Source organism: Tupaia chinensis, unplaced genomic scaffold (genome assembly GCF_000334495.1).
Source record: "Tupaia chinensis unplaced genomic scaffold, TupChi_1.0 Scaffold000028_1, whole genome shotgun sequence".
NCBI lineage: Eukaryota > Metazoa > Chordata > Mammalia > Scandentia > Tupaiidae > Tupaia > Tupaia belangeri.
In genome coordinates, this window is record NW_006159458.1 from 3,643,508 (window position 1) to 3,650,779 (window position 7,272).

The 7,272-nt window shown below is 38.3% G+C and overlaps 1 protein-coding gene across 5 annotated transcripts in view; it reads right to left on the reverse strand.

Moving 5' to 3' along the window:
* Positions 1–7,272, reverse strand: part of BMAL2 (basic helix-loop-helix ARNT like 2) — an 80,102-nt gene that overhangs the window by 41,055 nt on the left and 31,775 nt on the right. The window lies entirely within an intron of this gene.

The following is a 7,272-nucleotide window of genomic DNA, read 5'->3' on the forward strand; positions in this document are numbered from 1 at the left end:
AGGTGAATAATAAAGATATTTTAAAGGAAATGAATTAAAACTTAAATTTAAAAATGGACAAGTCTCAGTAGTTGCTGCTTGGAGGTGTAAGGAGGAATCAATTGCCTGAAGCCAGTGAGACCCCGGAGGACCTTCCCCTGACCGTCACTGGGGGATAAGATGAGAGAAGCTCTTCTGCAAGATCCAAACTCCAGACTTCCACTGTGAATTCCAGCAGTCCTCACCCACAGAGGAGCAATGAAACTGGAAAGAAGCTAACAAACATCATAGGAAGGTGCATGGCCATGTAACTTCAGAAAAAACAACAAAACTGAACTGGATTTCCTACTCCGCCACCACCCCCACCAGCAGGACAGCTGCACCATCCTATGAGACCACCATAGGTGAAGCTCCGCTTACAATCAAGATTCCACAGCCCAGAGGGTACAAAAGATGCAAAAGAGGGCACCCTCGACCCAACAGAGACTAAAGTATTTGGTTACTGCCTCCTGTCTGACAGGCAGGGCAGGCCAGCACTCTCCCTCCCAGCAGACTAAGTCCAGAGAATGGCTATCTGCCCCAATTGATACCACCTACTGTGAAGCTCTTCTGGGCCTCCCTGAACTAATCTACTTGAAAAATTACAGAAGTGAGTACTCTACCAGATGCATAAAAACAAAACACACACACACACACACACACACACACACAAGAAAATATCTACCCACCAAAGGAACATAATAACTTCTTATTAACAATAGATAAGACACAGGAAATCACAGAAATGCCAGAAAATAAATTCAGAATAGTCATTGTAAAAAAAAACAAAAACAAAAACAAAACACTCAACTGAGTTGCAAGAGAAAATGGACAATCAATACCAGAAGATAAAAATATTATTCCATGACATGAAAGAAGAATTCCAGAAACAGAAAGACACCGTTAAAAACAGAAATTCTAAAGATGAAGAACACAATACGGGACACCAAAATCTCTCAAAAGTTTTAACAACAGATTAGAACATACAGAAGAAAAAAATCTCTGATCTTGAACACAAAATGAGGACAGGGTCAGCAGGTGGCACAGAGGTTACGGTGGCTTGATCCACATCGACAACTGAGTTGTTTGAGTCCCAGACCCAACGGCTCAAAACTCACTAGGCATGTACCTGCATGCAATCCAAATCCTGAGAATGGCCATCTCCCCTGGGGGGTAATTTCTGACCTTCCCTCTCTGTCTCTCTCCAGTGAGCACATGTGCTCTAGAGCAAACTAAAAACACACAAACAAAAAAAAAACAAAAAATGAGGATAGGGTCGGCCAGTGGCATGATGGGGAAGGGAGCTGGATTCCACATGGCCAAGGTTCTAGTTCCAGATCCAGCAGCTTGAAAACCATGGCAGGAGCATGTGCATGCATGCCCAAAATCCTGAAAGGAAAACGAAGAAGACTTCAGTATGGCCAGCACTCCTAGGGGTTGTTTTCTCACTTTTCTTCTCTCAGCAATTTTTTTTTTAAAAAGAGGCCAAGGTATGGGAAATTCTAGACAGTATTAAGCAGCAGAATATCCACATCATGGGTTATTCTAGAAAGAGAAGAGATGGATAAAGGCATTGAAAATCTCTAAAAATGGCAAAAAAATGTTAAGTAACTTTCAAAGGATGTGCCATCAAACTAACCTCAGATCTTGCAACAGAAACAGTGTAGGCAAGGAAAAAAATGGAAAGACATATTTAAAAAAAATTTTTTTGGAGAGGTTTTTGCTATAGGGTATGTGTACTCACCAGAAAGAGACAAAAAGCAAGAAATCACCCCAGGGAGGATGGACATGCCACAATCCCTTCTCCTCCATTCTCCTCTCAGGATCTTGGGCATGCAAGCACATGCGCCTGGCGAGAGTTTAAGCCACCGGGTCTGGGATTCAAACCATAGTCAACTACATGGAGTCCAGTGACATAGCCATTACATCAATTGCTGGTCCCTAAAATAATTTTTTTGAAGAATTATTTTATTGAACGTTATTCATTTTATTTATGTATTTATTAATTTTAATTTGAACAGAGAGGGACAGAGTGAGAGAGAAAGAGAGAGAAAAAGTGAGAAAGCAAGCTGCCAGGTCTGGGACTCAAACCGCAGTTGGCCATGTGGGAGTCCAGTGCCCTTAACCACCAGGCCCCCATATTTAAAATTCTTAGAGAAAAAAATAATCAGCCAAGATTACTATACCCAGCAAGATTATCCTTCAAATGGGAAGAAGAAATAAAATTATTCCAGATAAACAAAAACTGAAAGAATTTACCAACACTATCTCAGCTCTTCATGAATACTCAGGGGAATACTACATCAGGAAAGTGAAAGGGAGACAAACAGAAATAAAAACACAAAACCATTAAGAAAATGACTAACAAAAAGGCAGGAATAATTGCATGTCTAAAGAATAATGCTGAATGTAAATGGATTAAATTCCCTAATTAAAGAAACACAGATTGACTGAATGGAATAAAAAAACAGGAGCCTTCTATATGATGTTTATAAGAAATAAATCTCACTGGGATCAGCAGTTAGTGTAATGGCTTTGTCGCTGGACTCCCACATAGTTGACCACGGTTCGAGTTCGGGACCCGGTGGCTTAAAACTCACGCCGGGCGCATGTGCGTGCGTGCCCAAGATCCCGAGAGGAGAATGGAGGAGAAGGGATTGTGGTGTGGCCATCCCCCCTGGGGGGTGATTTCTCGCTTTCTGTCTCTCTGTCTCTCTCTGTCTGTGGTGAGCGCATGCGCCCTATAGCCAAAACCTCTCCAAAAAAGAAAGAAAGAAATCTCACTGATAAGGACATACACAGACTGACAGTGAAGGGACAGAAAAAGTCATTTCATATAAACAAAAACGAAAAAACAACGCTAGAATCATGATACTGATACCAGACAAAACAGACTTCAAGAAAGAAAAAATAAAAGGAGACAAAGAAAGACACTATATAGTACTTTTAAAGAATTATTCATTTACTTTTATTATTATTATTTTAATTTGCCAGAGAGAGACAAACAAAAAGAGAGAGGGAGAGTGAGAAAGTAAGCTCACAGGTCTGGGACTCAAACCATGGGTGCCATGTGAGAGTCCAGTGTAACCATCATGCCACCTGCCGGCCCTGGACACTATATAGTATTAAAGGGACTGATTCAACAGAAGATATAACAATTATAACTATCTATGCACTCAGCAGCAGGGCACCAATACAAAAGAAAGGCTGCTAGATGTAAAGAGAAAGATAGATTGCAATACACTAATTGTTGGGAACTTCAACACCCCATTGTCAGCACAGGACAGGTCATCTAAACAAAAAATAGACACAGAAATATATGATACCATAAACCAAATGAATGTGACAGACACATTTATAGAACATTTCACCCAACAACTACAAAACACATATTTCTCAGTCTCACATGGAACATTTTCGAAGACTACATAATAGGACAACAAGTCATTACAAATGCAAAAGTATAGATACTCTATCTAGCATCTTTGCAACCACAATGGAATTAAACTTGAAATCAACAACTAAAAGAATCTTGGAAAATACACAAAACTATGGAAACTAAACAATTTACTCCTGAATGACTTCAAAGCCATTGAAGAAACTAAGATTAAAACTTAAAGACTCTTTGGAATCAATGATAAAGAACACATGATATTCCATAATCTTTGGGACACAGTGAAAGCAGTGCTAAGAGAGAAGTTCATGGCAGTTGATGCTCACAAGAAAAAAAAAGAGTGATGCAAATTAATAATGTAACAACACATCTTAGGGAACTATCAAAACAACCAAAAAACCCCAAAATGCTAGGAGAAAATAAAAAATAAATATTAGAATAGAAACCAATGAAATTGATAATTAAAGAATACAAAAACTCAGTAAGACAAAAAAGCTGGTTTTCTGAAAGGAAAAACAAAATTGACAAACCACTGGATAGCCTAAGAAAGGAAAACAGAAAGGAAAGAGAGAAATAAAATCAATAATTAAACAGGCAATAAGTACAGCAAATACCACAAAAATTCAACAGATAATGGGAGAATACAAGTGGCTATATGCCAACAGACTAGAAAATCTTGATGAGATGGACAAATTTCTGGAAACATATAACTTATCAGATTGAACCAGGAAGAAATAGATAGCCTGAATAGATAAATAACAAAAAGTGAAATTAAATCAGTGATAGTCTCCCAGCAAAGAAAAGCCCAGATCCGGCTTCACTTCTGAGTTCTACAAAACTTTTTTTTTTTTTTAATAGAAATTTATGCTATAGGGTGCATGCGCTCACCAGAGAGAAAGAGTGAGACAGAGGGACAGAAAGTAAGAAATCACCCTCAGAGTGCATAGCCATGCTGCAATCCCTTCTCCTCCAGCATCCTCTCAGGAGTTTGAGCATACATGCACACGTCCCGGTGTGAATTTTAAGCCACTGGGTCTGGGACTCAAACCTGTCAACTACATGAGAATCCAGTGACATAACCATTATGGCATTTGTTAGAAAGAGAGAGAAAAAGTGAGAAAGCAAGCTGCCAGGTCTGGGACTCAAACCGCAGTTGGCCATGTGGGAGTCCAGTGCCCTTAACCACCAGGCCCCCATATTTAAAATTCTTAGAGAAAAAAATAATCAGCCAAGATTACTATACCCAGCAAGATTATCCTTCAAATGGGAAGAAGAAATAAAATTATTCCAGATAAACAAAAACTGAAAGAATTTACCAACACTATCTCAGCTCTTCATGAATACTCAGGGGAATACTACATCAGGAAAGTGAAAGGGAGACAAACAGAAATAAAAACACAAAACCATTAAGAAAATGACTAACAAAAAGGCAGGAATAATTGCATGTCTAAAGAATAATGCTGAATGTAAATGGATTAAATTCCCTAATTAAAGAAACACAGATTGACTGAATGGAATAAAAAAACAGGAGCCTTCTATATGATGTTTATAAGAAATAAATCTCACTGGGATCAGCAGTTAGTGTAATGGCTTTGTCGCTGGACTCCCACATAGTTGACCACGGTTCGAGTTCGGGACCCGGTGGCTTAAAACTCACGCCGGGCGCATGTGCGTGCGTGCCCAAGATCCCGAGAGGAGAATGGAGGAGAAGGGATTGTGGTGTGGCCATCCCCCCTGGGGGGTGATTTCTCGCTTTCTGTCTCTCTGTCTCTCTCTGTCTGTGGTGAGCGCATGCGCCCTATAGCCAAAACCTCTCCAAAAAAGAAAGAAAGAAATCTCACTGATAAGGACATACACAGACTGACAGTGAAGGGACAGAAAAAGTCATTTCATATAAACAAAAACGAAAAAACAACGCTAGAATCATGATACTGATACCAGACAAAACAGACTTCAAGAAAGAAAAAATAAAAGGAGACAAAGAAAGACACTATATAGTACTTTTAAAGAATTATTCATTTACTTTTATTATTATTATTTTAATTTGCCAGAGAGAGACAAACAAAAAGAGAGAGGGAGAGTGAGAAAGTAAGCTCACAGGTCTGGGACTCAAACCATGGGTGCCATGTGAGAGTCCAGTGTAACCATCATGCCACCTGCCGGCCCTGGACACTATATAGTATTAAAGGGACTGATTCAACAGAAGATATAACAATTATAACTATCTATGCACTCAGCAGCAGGGCACCAATACAAAAGAAAGGCTGCTAGATGTAAAGAGAAAGATAGATTGCAATACACTAATTGTTGGGAACTTCAACACCCCATTGTCAGCACAGGACAGGTCATCTAAACAAAAAATAGACACAGAAATATATGATACCATAAACCAAATGAATGTGACAGACACATTTATAGAACATTTCACCCAACAACTACAAAACACATATTTCTCAGTCTCACATGGAACATTTTCGAAGACTACATAATAGGACAACAAGTCATTACAAATGCAAAAGTATAGATACTCTATCTAGCATCTTTGCAACCACAATGGAATTAAACTTGAAATCAACAACTAAAAGAATCTTGGAAAATACACAAAACTATGGAAACTAAACAATTTACTCCTGAATGACTTCAAAGCCATTGAAGAAACTAAGATTAAAACTTAAAGACTCTTTGGAATCAATGATAAAGAACACATGATATTCCATAATCTTTGGGACACAGTGAAAGCAGTGCTAAGAGAGAAGTTCATGGCAGTTGATGCTCACAAGAAAAAAAAAGAGTGATGCAAATTAATAATGTAACAACACATCTTAGGGAACTATCAAAACAACCAAAAAACCCCAAAATGCTAGGAGAAAATAAAAAATAAATATTAGAATAGAAACCAATGAAATTGATAATTAAAGAATACAAAAACTCAGTAAGACAAAAAAGCTGGTTTTCTGAAAGGAAAAACAAAATTGACAAACCACTGGATAGCCTAAGAAAGGAAAACAGAAAGGAAAGAGAGAAATAAAATCAATAATTAAACAGGCAATAAGTACAGCAAATACCACAAAAATTCAACAGATAATGGGAGAATACAAGTGGCTATATGCCAACAGACTAGAAAATCTTGATGAGATGGACAAATTTCTGGAAACATATAACTTATCAGATTGAACCAGGAAGAAATAGATAGCCTGAATAGATAAATAACAAAAAGTGAAATTAAATCAGTGATAGTCTCCCAGCAAAGAAAAGCCCAGATCCGGCTTCACTTCTGAGTTCTACAAAACTTTTTTTTTTTTTTAATAGAAATTTATGCTATAGGGTGCATGCGCTCACCAGGGAGAAAGAGTGAGACAGAGGGACAGAAAGTAAGAAATCACCCTCAGAGTGCATAGCCATGCTGCAATCCCTTCTCCTCCAGCATCCTCTCAGGAGTTTGAGCATACATGCACACGTCCCGGTGTGAATTTTAAGCCACTGGGTCTGGGACTCAAACCTGTCAACTACATGAGAATCCAGTGACATAACCATTATGGCATTTGTTGGTCCCAAGTGCCACAAAACTTTTAAGAGTTAACCCAATGCTCCTTGAACTATTTCTAATGATCTAAAAGAAGGCACTCTCCCAAATTCATTCTATGAGGCCTCTATCATCTTGATACCAAAAGCAGACAATGGCATAAAGAAAGAAAGAAAGAAAGAAAGAAAGAAAGAAAGAAAGAAAGAAAGAAAGAAAGAAAGAAAGAAAGAAAGAAAACTACAGATCAATATCCTTGATGAAAAAATCCCAAACAAAAAACTAACAAATTGAATACAAAAGCATATTAAACAGATTATACACCATGGCCAAGTAGAGT